The sequence below is a fragment of the Diuraphis noxia genome, unplaced genomic scaffold (genome assembly GCF_037042655.1).
Source record: "Diuraphis noxia isolate RWA-SAM2 unplaced genomic scaffold, SU_Dnox_SAM2 contig0003, whole genome shotgun sequence".
In the NCBI taxonomy this organism is placed as follows: Eukaryota; Metazoa; Arthropoda; class Insecta; order Hemiptera; family Aphididae; genus Diuraphis; species Diuraphis noxia.
In genome coordinates, this window is record NW_028301713.1 from 10,836,131 (window position 1) to 10,853,049 (window position 16,919).

The 16,919-nt window shown below is 29.0% G+C and overlaps 1 protein-coding gene across 1 annotated transcript in view; it reads right to left on the reverse strand.

Moving 5' to 3' along the window:
- Nucleotides 1-11,992, reverse strand: part of Ptr (patched domain-containing protein) — a 37,439-nt gene extending 25,447 nt beyond the window's left edge. The window contains exon 1 of the mRNA XM_015513938.2: nt 11,672-11,992. The gene's annotated coding sequence lies outside the window, so the exon portion shown is untranslated. The remainder of the gene's footprint in view (nt 1-11,671) is intronic.
- Between the last annotated feature and the right edge of the window lie 4,927 nt (nt 11,993-16,919).

A 16,919-nucleotide genomic window follows, 5' to 3' on the forward strand; every position in this document is an offset into this window, starting at 1 on the left:
ACGTCGATGGTCGCCGTAGATTCTTGTGACGTGGTTGTTCGATTTGATTTGGATTATTATTTATTACATTTTATACCGCGATATACCTACAATACCTATATATAACATATACAACGTGTCAACGTATACCGAATACGATGTTATCCTCGATCCAACAACACCGTAACCACAGGGGAGACGTCGATGAACGGATTTCGCAGTCGGATACTTAATTGGACAAATGTCACCCAACACACACACACACACACACATATATATATATATATATATATATATATATATATATATATATAATATATTACACTATACATCATGCGATAACGGCCTATACCTACTATATAGCTAGTGTGCGTGTATTAATAATATTGCGTGCAGAGCGTGCAGAGCGTGCAGTTATTACACGCATTGTCTCCGAAGATGGCAGAAAAAAACAAAAAATAAATAAATATAATAAATAGCATTAGAAGATACATACTTTTATAAATATCAAACATATTTCATGTTTTACAGGGTGTAACAGAAAGACTTGACAAATTAAATATCTTTTTTTTCTAATTAATATTTAAATATTTATCTAATATATACACTTTACAAGTAGGTACCTATATAGTATATACCTACATGTTTTTTTGGAATACTGAAAATTAAAATATTAAAAATATTCAATTAGTAAATCCAATTTTAAAAACAAATTTGTATGGTAAAAACGTTTATTTATAAGTCAAGTAAATTATTTTTTTAAATATTAATATTTTTTTTGCAGTAGATTAATTTGAAACTTCTCGAGAATTTCCTGACATAAGTATATTTCTTAAATTGTTTACTACCCATATAACTGTTATAACATTTATCATACGTTTGACTTAAGTATCAGTTTTTTTTTTATTGATCAGGTCTTCCTGTTAGTTGTTACATCCTATATATATATATATATATATAATGTTTATTTTATAATAGTAAAAAACAACGACAACAACAGTTGTAAGAGTCGAGTAATTGGTCTCGGTCTACATTCGTCTGTAGTTGTACAGCTCGGTATAGGCGTAGGTATATTATCGTTGATTAGTATCTTTGCGGACACAGTAATATTCGGTTGCGTGTAAAATTGTGCGACCGCAACGTATATGTTGTATACAATGATTACGATTATTATTGTATCGTCTCAGCATATAATATATGTATTGCACTACCGTCAATAAAAATACATATGCATATAAATATATAAATATTTAATAATATATAATAATATGTAGTTTGTAAGTATTATGATCGATACGACGTGTGTCCGCGTGTGTGGCGCAACGGTACAGCTAGATCATAATATTGCAACGTGAATATCGATCATCGCGGTTTTTTGGTGTTTTTTCGTCTTTAAAAGTTTTTCAACAATCCCTTGCCTTCGCATTGATGATGGAAAAAAATAAAACACTGCTCTACCATATAGTGACGTGCCTATCTATATACATTATACATATAGTATGATCATTTTGGTATACTATATATGAAATACATTGCACGTTATTTTTAACCTACGTAATACACTAAAATATATACTTACACGACTTGTAGTCAAAGCGAATAATTGTTATCGATGGGATCGGTGTCATGTACGTATCATTTAGATTTAGGTACCTATATGAGAAAGTGTAATGCATTGTAAAACGTAATACGTAATACGATTGGACTGGTAATTTATGAATGATAATTAATATTAACACACACGTACAAAAACTGAGAAATGTTTGCGATTTGATTTTTGTATTGGATGTGTTTTTTTTCGTACATACAAATCAAAATGTACCAAGTCTTCACTTACGACAAAGTTATCATTTTTAAACCGTGGTAATACGTTAAATAAAATCTAATGGTATACTATATATTTATACTTTAGTTGATGGAAAAAAGACGCGCAGCTTAATATGTGGAATTGTACCGGGAAAGTTATACAAATATCAAATTTATCGTAAATATAAAATAATATGTAAGTATTTTAGATTCTGAGCGGAGTGAATTTTTTTTTACAAGGATTCAATGTTTGAATTTTGACAACATATACGTATTAATCACGAAAATTCATAAATTATTTTATGCTAGAAATTCATAAAAAATTTTCCTTTTATACCTATCTAAGATTTGAAAATTTAATACATGGCTCCTATCATATTTTTACAATAGCAATTGAAAAATAAAAGAAATGCGTAGTCACAATATTTTTTTATAAGCATTCAAAGTTTGAATTTTGACATCATATGTAAAAATCCCGAAAATTCGAAAATTATTTCAAACTAGAAATTCATAAAAATTTTTCTTTTTAAATCTAAGATTTGAAAATTTTTAATAATCTATAATATATCCTAGACAGATAAATCGTCTTCGCTCAGAATCGTTTTTCGTATACAATGATATAATATCATTGGATTCAAATTTAATTTCATCCATTATAGTAACCCACTTGTAACCTACTGTACAGCAGAGCAACATCCACAACTTACCCGCCTTTTTTAAAAATGATAATGCGGCAAAAAATAGGAATTTCCACAAAAAATTACACACTATAATAGAACTGTTTGTCGAATACACCCTGTGATCATCCCTATAAGTGGTTTTTTCGACATGTATAAAGTATTATACTGCCTATTATAGTTTATAGACTTCCAAATTAGTACGTTATACGATATTTTATATAGCGTACTATGGTGCTAATCATATGTTGTATCCGCTGAAATAAAATAAGGAAAATCACTTATTTCAGAGGGAAATATTCTGGGCTTATTTTGAAAATGGTAACGTTGAGTAGCACTAATCAGGAATCGAGCATTAATAATGGATTGGTCCTATAGCGGATTTTGGTGCCAATAGTGTGAACGTTACATATAAAGTCAGTGAAAAAAGGTAATAGAGTAGTTTTTTTACCGGGCGTAGCACTGATTTTGAAAATGCTACCGTTGAATAGCATTTTATATATAGAGCACTAAATAATAACGGTAGGTACCTACTATAAAAAAAAAATATATATATATATATAATAGCAGAAATTAGTGCTCGACTTTTTCAACTAATATCACGCACGTTTTAAGCGAGTCTTAAAAACGTTTGTTGATCATACAAACATCGACTGTATAATATTGCTACCTATATAAAAACCTGAATTAACTAATTTATTTATGAAATTTACACATTTTGAGCTGTGGCATATCCCGATTTTTTTCGAAAACATAATTAACAAGATGTAGGCATGATGACTACTTATAAGGTATTATCTATATATTGTATATCTACGTAACTAATAATTACATTTCTATAATATACTCTCCACAGTAGGTATCTATACTATATGATGTATTTATGTATTTAATTAAAACTTTAACATTCTATATGTAATCATATATTTAATATTTTCTGAATACGTATTTTCAATTTTTTTTTCTTCTTTTAAAATCAAATTGTCATTTAACATAGTGATTATTAATACATTAATGGCATTAATAACGCATGTTTGACTCGAAATATAGTCATGTTATAATGATTAACCAAAAAAAAAAGATGTACTTAGGTATAAACTGCATCGGTAATTTGCTAAAGGCAAAAAAAAAATTGGAATAACGAATTGGAATAAAACCTAATGGCGCGTCATACCCATTATAACGTATCCACGCTAGTATTATACTACTACTACTACTACTACTACTACTACTACTACTACTATTATTATTATTATTATTCGAACGGAATGCCGGCGCGTTAAAATCTCCCAGCGCAAAAACTCGTCTGCAGTGGTACACACGCTCATGAGTATATTATACTAAAATCACACACACCCGCACGCAGACACAGAAACACATACACACACGTTAAAGACACTATTATTATATTAAATTATATATACGCGCACACGGCATACGCGTTCGCAGTATTCGGACGGGTATGCAGATGACTGTACGGCGATAAGTTTACTCGCGGACCGGTGCTCGGTCGACCCCATCGTCGAAGGCATTCATAACTGCAGATATAATACATTATAAATTTATAATAATAATATAACGTGTGCGCACGTATCCTGAATACGACCTAAATTTTATAACACATATTATAATATATCTATAGGTGTGTTATATATATGTATAGTGACTGCAGGTTCTCATCTGCAGCCTGTAATGAAATAGAAAAACGAGGAAACTATATCGCTGTGTTGCCATGCTTGTTGTTGCTGTAGATTGTTACCATTAACTTATCACGATGACAATATTATTTTAATTATTTTACTTGAGGGTGAGTTAAAAATAATACTTATTGCTGCGTATCGCCGCATCCCACCTATATATTTTCGTATAGTATAGGTTCCTATAATATCCTGATTGTACAATAATAAATTAGTAATTATAAAAAAGTACCTATTCGCTGTAATACTCTCTTCGTCCGCGTTATCATAATATAATATAATATAATAATTATTACGTCAATCCGGTGTTTGCACCGATCGAAAATAATTTCAACAATAATAATTCCTATTATAACGGAATAACGAATAAATATGTACATATTAATTTTATATATTTAAATATTAGGTATATCAAGTTTATTTATTGTATAATAATATTATAGGTACGAAACCTATTTTTTCTTTTTCTTTTTTGTCATAAGTTATGACGTATTTGCAACTTACTATTAGTGCCTAATAGTAATATGTTTTGAATATAAATACTCATGTATATATATATATATATTATATTGGTTGGTATTATATCTGTGTGCTTAATCGTTTGCGTATGTTTTTAAAAACATATTATCTACCTATTTAATAACGGATGCTTACGATTACCGTTTTTTCTTTAACTAGTTAAGCGAACTTGTTCATTAATCTCCAACGGTGTTTACCGTTCCAACATAAATTATTTTAATTCGTTTTGCATTCGTAACTGGTTCTACGCCGATCAATTATTAAAAAATTATTATATTAATATCATATAATGTATACTTTATATGAGAAATAATGATTTATTAAATTTGTTATTTTAATAGACCTATACTGGCTGTAGTTAATAATAATTAACTATAGGTACATTGTCACTTTTACACGGCACAGATGTAAATAATAAACTGTCAAAATTGAACGTTATTATATGGATGTGTAGCATACATAATATGCGTGTAACTACTTTATTTAAAATTCAAGTTGTTTTAATTGTTTTAAATGTGTTAAACCAAAATATAATTATGTGAGTTTAAACACTCATATAAATAACCTAATTAATAAATATTGTCAATGAGAAAATTAGTTAGAATAACGAGCATTATAAATTATTTAAGCTCGATAAAATTTTTTTCCATCATCAATGCGAAGGCAAGGGATTGCTAAACTGTAATTATCTTTACCAGTTTAAATACATTTTTTTTCTTAGGGTTAAGGCTTCGACAACTGAGGTCGTCATTAGCCAGGGGAACTGTAGGGGAAGGTACTGTAGGTTTTAACACGTGGGTTTTTGGCAGAATATTGAATAGGCACCCGTAGGTTTCTGCCATGCCCGGCTGGGGGGCGGCGGCCTCTCTCTCCAGACACCGCGAAATGCCCAAAGAGCGATGCTGCCCGTGACCGGGATTTGAACCGGCGTGCGTCGCAACCGACGCCTTAGTCCGCTCGGACACTCCAACCCTATTAAATAAATTTATATTTCTTATATTTCTATGATTTTTGGACTCAAACACATTTAAGTTAGTTATAACAAAATGAAAAAATAGTTTTGCGAATAATAGATAGGTATACCTGTATAGTTGATATATCTACTATAATGATGTACAATTTACAAGACTGTTTAGTTTTTTTGACAAAGCCTCTCTTCGGTATTCATTATTACGGGATCCGAAATCATTACCAAAATGCACCATTATAGAACACTATAGAACAGTTCGTCTCACGATGGATAAAATTTGAACTAATAAAAACAATATCAACATTCAACATATATTTAGGTATACGTTTATAATAACGTATTATAAATAATGTATATTCGAAAATAATAGTTGAGGAACAAGGTTTTTTTTTTGACTCAGCGAAGTCGAAGGCACAAAAATAATTGGTATGCAGATAAAACTACCTATACCTACTCGATGTTTTATTATATTTTCAATATCGTTTAAAACCTCAAATTTGTGTTTAAGTGACTGGTTTTTTTCGACCTCTGCACATTGGGTTACGTCCTGTATATTCGGGCGTGTATGGATAGCGTGTCAACAATATTCGCGACACGCTGCACACGCGACGCTAAAAGCGGATATCGCGTGTATTAGAATAATGAATAATATTTAGGTCAAATTATAATGAACGTCGCGCGGGTTAGGAGCACGGGTGACAGTTTTATTTAAAAATATATTATAATAACATGACCTAGACACTGTTTGCGTTTAAGTCTCTGACATTATAATAAGGCAAGTATATATTATGTATGTCTACGTATTTCGAAGGTCACCGGTAAGGAATATGCATCTATATAGTATATTATGATATATTTATATAGATTTGATAAAGTGCAGACACGCAGGTCATCGTCGTCATATTACAATTATTATCATCACTTCAATTGCCGTTTGTAAATAGCGAACACTCACATACACATGCTAGATAAACCATATAATATTCGTTGATACGCTTTATTATATATTACCTATATTAGACAAGCTAAACACAATACCTATAGCATATTATTGAACATCGCAACGTACAAAGCAACTTTCATCTTGCGGACCGGAAATGAACGAAAGCAAGTGGTAAGTATATACTTACACATATAAGTATACCTGCACTGCAGTTGGACAAACCTGTGTTATACACCTATATATATATATATATATAATGTATTATACATTTGTACAATCGCACCGATCTATTATGGACATACCATCTCATAAATTCGTGAAACTTTGTTCGTTTAACTTGGAAATGCTTATAAATAAAATAAAAACCCTAACAACGTGATAAAAAAATAAGATTGCGTCCAGTGAGAACATTCACCTCGGGTAAGTACTTAATAAAGTTTTATATTTAAAAAAAAAAATGTTCAGATCACGACTGCGAGAGGCGAGTGTAAGTTGTATATAGCGGGTCATTAAATTGACCACCGTGGTGTATATAATGTATAACATATTATAGACAGTATTTATTATTATAACCGAGTATAATAATCATATAGACAGCGGATCACCAAATCTTCTAGGCTCTAATAGCTATATAACAGAATGCTGATAATGACGCAGCTGCTGCAACGACGACCGGCTAATCGACACAGCTTCCGCCGTTTTTACGGTCGATTTGGGTCGCCGCATACGTCAACAAACAGTCATAATATAACGATAATAATAATAAAAAGTATTTAATATATATATATACGTGCACAATAATACGATATAATATAGGTATAGTAGTGCGGATACCCGCGTACATTCACGATGCAGTCCACGATTATCATCAGATTCGGATGCGGAGTATAAGAATTATTATATGATATTAATAGTAATATTGTACATATTATGTACATAGTATTATATATATTTCGTCCGCGTTAGATTATCGTACGATTGTTGTCGTAATAAATTGTGTTTAGATATGGTAGTAGTTTGTTTACATAGTGCATGTCATCGCGTGATTTATAAAATATACGCACCATGTACCATAATTATTACAATAAAATAAGACTTAAGGCCGTCTACATTAACACCATATCATTATTGATAATATGTATAGTACACTCTCGGATATGACCTGTAATCAAAATAAAATTAATATCTTGAATTAGGTACTGTAAAAATCGAATTGGTAAAACGAATAGTCGTCATTAGATATTGTTATTATTGTTATTAATATTTTCGTATGTATTCAAAAGTGAAATATGTATACATTACTTCGGGCGAAAGTTCTCTTCACATTATTGATATTAATTAACGTGACTAAGGTCCTTATAGCATGTATATATATATATATATATATACCTATATATATTTATCGCTTATATTGTAATCATTAGAGCGCTTAAATGAAAAACGACATAACATCATCTTCAACTCCATTAAAAAGGTGCGCGTTTAGATGTTTCAAATTTGTCATCTCTATTCACGTTAAAATTATTAAATACTACATATTTTCTTCGTTTAAATTACTTATTCTATTATGAGAAGAAAACATAAACTCGTAATTTCAAAGTACGTAATTTTTATGAAATTTCCTCAAAATTTCAACAGGTCAAAGTGGATTTTAAAAGTAATCATGTAATATTATGTCGGTACGAAGGTAGGTACCGATAATGGTTGTTGCATATAATAATGTGATTACATAGACCAATAGTTTAGCACGGTTTAAACTTACGCGTACCTACATTATTTACAGTTAATTTACCACATTTTCATATTACATAGGTACAGAATATAACTTTATCTGTCCAATGTGCGGTATCGTTTTAATTTATTTTTTGATGTTACTATATTTATTACACAAATTAATAAACACGAAAAAATAAATAAATCTGCATGAATGGACAATTTGGATCAGCTTTCTATTTAATTCAAGGCTGGGCAAGTTAATGATTTTTTTTAACTCAGTTAAGTTAAGTTAAATTAAAATCTAAATCAAGTTAATAGTTAAAAGTTAATTCAAAATGTTCTATCAATTGAATTAAGTTAAGAGTTAACCAAAATTTAATATTAACTTTTTAACTCAAGTTAAGTTAAAAAAAGTTTCTTGTTTTCTTATAGGTAAAATTAAAATAATCGGAACCTAAAATTGTTCATGTTATTAGACCAAAGAACTATTACTATTTTATGTGTGCAATAGCTAACAGTACACATTTTGTTAGCATATTTATAACCTTATAAAATGTGTACCTACCAGCAATTTGTATTCCTACAATAGTTCACAAAATTAAATTAAATTAACTTAACTTGTTTAAATGTAAAATTAACTCAAGTTAATTCAAAAGCTCCTAAAGTTATTAATTAAGTTAATAAACATAAAAAAAATAACTTATTAAGTTAAAAAGTTAAATTAACTTAACTTTAACTTATTAACGCGTTAATGCCCAGCAGTATTTATAGAGGATAAATAGTTATCAAAATGACAAAAACTACGCTATTACACATACATTTCTTCGATATGTATATGATAATTTTGTTAAGGCTATCGTGAATACTGTCCCGAAAGTGTGTTCTACGTACATTTCCCCAACCCCACCCATTTCGATTTTTTAATTTTTTCCAACGCCAATATTTAGTGCTCCATTCCTGCCGCAATCCCCAGAATTCCTGCTCAAATACCGCCCCCGCAATTATTAAAAAACTCCGGGTGGGGCGGGAGAAACTTTTCCCCAGCCCCACCCGGAGTTTTTCAGTAATTGCGGGGGCGGTATTTGAGCAGGAATTCTGGGGATTGCGGCAGGAATTGGCAGGAATGGAGCACTAAATATTGGCGTTGGAAAAAGTTAAAAAGTTAATTTTCTACTTGGAGTGGGGCTGGGGAAACGTTTCTACCGCCCCACCCGGAGTTTTTTAGTAATTGCGGGGGCGGTATTTGAGCAGGAATTCTGGGGATTGCGGCAGGAATGGAGCACTAAATATTGGCGTTGGAAAAAATTAAAAAATCGAAATGGGTGGGGTTGGGGAAATGTACGTGTGTGTTCTACGCGAAACCATGATCACGGATAAATTACAGATTGTGTACTTGTGTGGCATCCTCTAAGTATACTTTGATGATACTCGTTAGTTTTATTTTATAATGTATAAGGCTTATAATTTCACAGTAATAATTTTTGATGATTAATGGTAATTTAATGAGCGATTTATTTACACCACCTATATTTTATTCCTTTAATATTTTCTTTTATCAATTTAGTATAAATAAAAACTCTTGTACCATTATTATCATTTAATTTAATATTTGATAATTTATTTGTATTTAATCTTCTCTAAAAATAAGTCAAATTGACGTCTAATATTTATGTATAAAATAATTTCACGAAATATATTTTATTTGTTAACAAAATAAATAAGTATGTATGTGTATATTGCAAAAATATAATTTAATGTGTAAATAATGAGATGCTATTACTTATACTTTGCTGAATGTATTACTTACGAATGTAAGCCATATAATATCAAAATAACTTGACACACATAGTTTGAATTTCTAATAACTTTTACTACTGAAAATTGTTTACATTTAATATTAGGTGGTATTGGAATATCATAAATGTCTACCGGCCACCTTGGAGTAGTTGCACACACTACACATACGCTTTTTAAACTTAACAATTCTAAATTATGTAAATATTTCTTAAATTGTACAGTTATTACCAAATGGATAATACCTACCTTTATTTGGTAAATAATAGATTGCACTATATAAGTATAAATGTATAGTTATTAATTAATTTAAAAGTTAGTCTATTTACATTGTTAAAACACGTTTTAATACCTTTTTTTTTTATTCAAACCCAACAAAATGATTCATTTAATTTTTTGGTTCAAAAAGTAATAGGTATTCTCATTTTTTGTTTAAAAACGATGGATTTAAAATTATTATTCAATACTTGTCTAATGTCTATAGATAATTAAATTTTACATACGAGTATTTCGGTAGAATTAATGCCTCAATGCCAAAAACTTTCAGAAAAAACTAACAAAGATAAAAATCAATAGCTTGATAGGTATATTGTTTTCAATGCGCATAGTATGTCTGTGATAAATGACATTACACAGAGCAAGGTTAAAAATCTGACATCAAATCCTACCAAGACTTCCTAAATTATTTGTTGAAGTCATAAGATGACATGTTACGTCATTTGAATTATTTCTTATTAACAAAAATTCTCCAGTATATTATAGTTGTAAACATCTTTACTATATGTAAAATTATAAAGCACGATTAATTATACATATATGTAATTAAGAAATTCTAAATTATGTTACTATTTAACTATTTACTAACTATTTATTATTGAACTACCTATATAAAATTATAGTCTCATAGTATATATTTTTAATGGAAGCATTATAGTATTATGAATAAATTTGATTTAATAAATTATTGTTATTTTGTATTTTTCTACTTTCTTACTAATAATAATATGAAGAATTACTACAGACGTTGAGTATAATATTAATTCACACAAAATTCTAACGAGTAAACGGTATTAATTTATCTCATAATAAAGTTTGGCAAAAATAATTGAATATTTTGTTTAATATTGTAACTATAAATTATCTATAAAATTAATAATATTTTAAAAAATAACTAATTTTAATACTTTATTTAGGTACTAGTAACAAATTCAATTAAAATAGAAAATAAATAAAATACATATTGAATATATAATTAGAAAGAATTTTAAAGATTTGTCGGGAGTGTAGGTAAAAATAGAAAATAAAAATATAAGCTCGTTTTATGATCAAACTAGGCTAAAAAAATAAATGAATAAAGTTTTAAAAAAATATAACCTTACATTTTTTTATATTGTATAAAAAGTATTTTATTTATAATAATATTGTATGGTCCAATGTTTTATTAAAATCCGAAACATTAAGCCAAAATATAATAGAAAATTATGATAATAAGTATAGGTACATGTTTTTTTTTCAAAAATTGTCTTTGTTCCTATGTGTTTTAACATAAGTAAGATATTACTGTACTGACCTCAAGAATAAAATCTCTTCCTTTACGTCCGATTTTGAATCGATTGTAATCGATTATTACCGTCACCCGGTATAATACTGGATCGTTCGATGTTGTTGTACCTATAAAATCCGTGAAATATTTAATAATAACGTCGAAGTGCGATGGATGACAATAGCCGGCGATCCGTTTCAAAAATTGACAATAGTTAATAATAGTAAACAAAAAAAAATATATCGTTTACGTGATACACGATGACACTATTATTAAGGCGACTGCGATTCGGCGAAGATTTCGAGTGCACGTGTACGACTGCGGCAGACGTACCGAACTGACTGACCGCCGATCCGTGGCGCGTACCCGGCTGACGTTCACACACGCGACACGTAACGGGTTTTCTCTTCCACCATCACACATGACGTGTAGAGACTTAAGCGCCTACAACACTACGAATTGATAATATTAATTATTATTAAAACAGAAACGTCATTAATGCAATGGCATTGATCATAAATACCATAACATTTATTTTATACTCTGCAACGGTATATAGTCAGGTAGGTATATATTATGTAAAGCTGGTTACTACAGTCCCGCACCCGGAGACGCTAATTAATAGCCTTGTAAACGAGGGCCAAAGTCCAACGGAAATCTTCGACGTTCGCTATTATTATTAATTCATTAAAGCTCGTCTCGCGCACAACATCCTTGAACGGAGAGCTTAGTGACGATGCACAGTCTGCAAGTCTTCGGCACTAAGTTGTGTGAGGTCTATAAGTTATATTGTTTGTTAGTTCATGGTTTACCTACAAGAGTCTGAAGATTGGCCAATCCTCTGTACCGCCACCCGATCCGAAGGTAGGTAATTTAATTGCACTGCAACAGTTATTTTATTTTTCCTCCACGTTCGATTGTTATTGATTCGGTATTAATTCTATGATGGTTCGATTTCCTTGTTTACTTTCTACTCCTAAGAAGCCTGGCTGTCAACCAAAGCTAAAATCCTGCCAAAGTGTGTATTGTCAAAATTATAACGATTATTATTATTTTTAGAATCAAGTATTTTTACATCTTGACAATATGGTATAATAACTCTCGATGATCAATCTATGTTCGGTTTTTCGTTAACTATATTTTAATCGCCATCGAACGTGGCACTGAACTTGATATTTTACTAAAATCCTATGTCAATGTGTTTTAAATAATATCGTAAGTATTAGGTTGTACAAATAGAGTGAAAAAAAACATATCCTATAGTAAAAATTGGTGTGGCAACAATATTATAATATAATATATTATATATAGGCACGCGTTTAATATTATATACGCATAAATAAGACATACATACTTACATCGGAGGCGTTAACCGGTTAAAAGAATTCAAGAAATGAGTATGAGTGGTATAGGTCGCAAAGTTAGATTCGAGACCCAAGAAGAGGTCATAATAATATATGTTGATCTTATGTATTAAGCGGTCATTCGACGAGGGCTAAGGCCTGTGGGCTGTGGCTTAGGAAACGACTTGAACAGTTAATATTATGTACGTATAAATATAAATACAACGTGATGAACGGCACACCGCGTTTTTAAATGTGTACTTTATAGTTAATATATATATATATATATATATATTCTTATTATTAAATGTGGCATCATCCAAACTGGTTGTGAATACGATATATTTTTTTAAAGTGTTATGTGTTACCCCAAAATGAATAGTTTTCCATTATTTTATTTTTATTCTTTTTTACTGTTAGTTAATCTATGATGCTTATTAAATATTAATTATATGAGTACAAAACCTAGTGTTAGAATAACCCAAGTGAAAAAATAATCAATAATATTAAACAAGTTATACAAATAATATTTGCATTTCAAATATTGATTCATTATAATGTTATTGAACTATGCTAAAATTAAAAAAATTAAATTTCTTATAATTAATCGAAATATTCAAATATGTTATTTCTTTTAATGACTGTATTATTTTTGCGGGTAATTAAATATTTATTGAACAATCAATGCCTTTGTTTTTATTGATATAGTGTTTACTGTTTACCGTTTGCCATTTATTGTGTAAATTGTATACTGAACTCTAGAATTGATGTAATTTTATTAGGTGCCAAACCGTATAGTAATTAGTGATTTAAATTATATTGAAGTATAAGTTAAAAATTTAATTTTCTATTAATTAAAAATAAAAACTTAGTAAAACAAGATACGGATGTGTACATTATTTTTAACATGTACAGAGGTAATAAAAAAAAAGTTCGTAATGCACACATCAAAAGTGTTTGTGTTGTTGTTGAAAATCAAACTAAATAGGCACATTTATTTTCAGATAGGAACTAATGAGTAATGACTAAAACTACCGGGTAAAATTATTAATATGGAAATTGAAGTTTATAAAAACTGATAAGAAATCCATAGACCATAATAACATAGTTTTAGTTGTTCATTTTTTATTGTCGGCCCTAAGCGTGTTTGCAGCTAGTTAACGATGTAAATCATTTATAATAGTACCTAATACCATTACTAGCTATTACCGAAATATTGCTGGAAACACTATTACCTACTGAAAATCGGATGTATCCAATCGAAACCCGAGCATCCAGCGAACACAATATAATATTAAAGCAATCTTGAAGGGAATTTATCTTCGACTGTCAGGCGTCAGAATATTGGACTTACGAGGTTTTAATCATCCCAGCTTTCTAATTACGATTCTGTAGGTTAATTCCCTGTGTACGTATGTACGCCCACAAAATTACAAACAACAAAACGGATCATCACAACGGAACAACAACTATAAACTAGTTTTGGTAACTTGGTTGAGTAACTATATACTACATATAATATATATATGTATAGTATATACATTCTATTTAGATAAATTATGTATTTTTCCAAATACGACGATGGTTTTTTCCTTTCAAATGCTTGTATGATGTGGATAAGGGTGTCTTAACAGTGTTCATGTTACATAACGCTTACGGATGTATTGTATCTATCAGAGTAACAGATCATTATAGGTACTTAATCAAATATTATTATCAAACACGTGGACATATTATATGCTACTCATTTGATGTATTTTTTATATTAAAAACAGAATAGAAATTATTAACGTGTATGCCAAATTTGTATTGTTTAATGATTTGTTTATCGTTATATATATATATAATCGTATGTATTGTTTCTAAGTTCATTTCACATTTATTATTATATCTAGCGTCGCTATACTAGATTTGTCATTTCACAGGAGAAAAATCGTTACTTATGTTTATCTTGCTGTGTATGATAATAAAATACTGATAACAACAGCTTAACGTCCGTCTATTGAATTATTCAATTCAATCAAATTGAATATATATAGGTATAGGTTAGGTTATACGTTCATCAAAAATAAGATTACAATACAATATTAACATTTGAAAAATGTTGAGACATTCTATATTATTATGTAAATAATTGAAAATGTTGTATAAACAAAAGCAAAAAAATAGAAAAAAAATATAGATTATAGAGATAGTAAGTAATAGGTAGGTACACAGGAACGGTGGAAAAAAGTACAATGTTTTTTTTATAACCGATGTCATGGTTAAAATTAGTATTGAAAAAATACAAAGATTTAATCAACTACTGTAAATATTACCATTTGTCATTGGTATAAATATATAATATATTTGTGGGGGAAACTATGTAATAAAAATACTAGGTACATTAACAGTAGCATAATGAGCAGTAATAAACGTAATAGGAAATGGGTCATATTATATAATTTTTTTTTTAACATCAATGGTTGAATACTGTTTGAATACAATATTACCATTGCAGATTAGGTAAGGGTTATACCACATATACCTACTATTACAAATTTAAATAAATCCTTTATAAGCCATTTCATAAAAATAAATTGCCACTAAATAAAAACCGGAATCATTTTAACATTAATAATATTAATAATTTTCATATCTTATAAGTTATAAGTTATATATATCTTATAAGTGGGCTTAGGGACTTCTAGCATTTGCATACTTTTTGTTAATTATCGTTAAATATAGCACAGTGCGAAATAAATTAGTTTTTCGGTGCCATGATGTCAGATCTAAAATTTTAGATTCTGAGCGGAGCGATGAATGTATTGATTTTACCATGTGTGTTTTTTTTTTGTGTCTGTCATCACGTTTTGGGGCAGTAAAAATGCTTCGATTTTTGACTTCAGTACCTCGTTCGATCAGAAAGTGAATCTAGTTGGTACTTGGGGGGAGTCACAAGTAAAAAATTCTTAATACTTTTCTAAATAATCGAGAAAAACAAACTAAAAATTAAGGGAAAAACGGGAAATTTCGATTTCAAACAAAATCGATTTTGGTTTTTGATGTAACTTTAAAACAAATGACCATATATACATGAAATTTTCACAGAATTTTTATATAAGTATATTCTATCCACCATGCAATTTAAAAAAAATTTAGATTTGTTTTGAGCTGTTTACTGACATTTTAATTTTTCAACTTTTTTAGTTTCTTTTTCTATAAATATCGATAAAAATTTATTTGTTCGGTAGAAAAGCTTGGAAATTTAATACAAGGCTTCTAACACATTGTTAAAATAGCAGTTAAAAAATATTAAAAACTCGCAGGCACGATTTTTTTTTATAAGCATTTAAAGTTCAAATTTTGACTAAATACGTAAAAATTACGGCAATGTTCAAATTATCTTAGATAGAAATTCATAAAAGTTTTTCTTTTTAATTCTAAGATTTGAAAATTGAATACAAGTCTCCTATCATATTTTTACATTAGCAGTTGAAAATTAAAAGAAATACATAGTCACAATTTTTTTTTATAAGCATTCAAATTTTGAGTTTTGACAACATATTATGTAAAAATCAGGAAAATTCGTAAATTATTTTATGCTATAAATTCATTAAAAATTTTCCTTTTATATCTTAGAATTTGAAATTTTATATAAGGCTCCTAACATATTTTTACAATAGCAGGTGAAAAATAAAAGAAATATATTAGCACAATTTTTTTTTACAAGCATTAAAAGTTTGAATTTTGACAACATGTGTAAAAATCACGAAAATTCGCAAATTATTTTAAACTAGAAATTCATAAAAAAATTTCTTTTTAAATCTAAGATTTGAAAATTTTTAATAATCTTTAATATATTCTAGACAGATAAACCGTCTTCGCTCAGAATCGTTTTTCGTATACAATGATATAATATCATTGGATTCAAATTTAATTCCATCCATTAC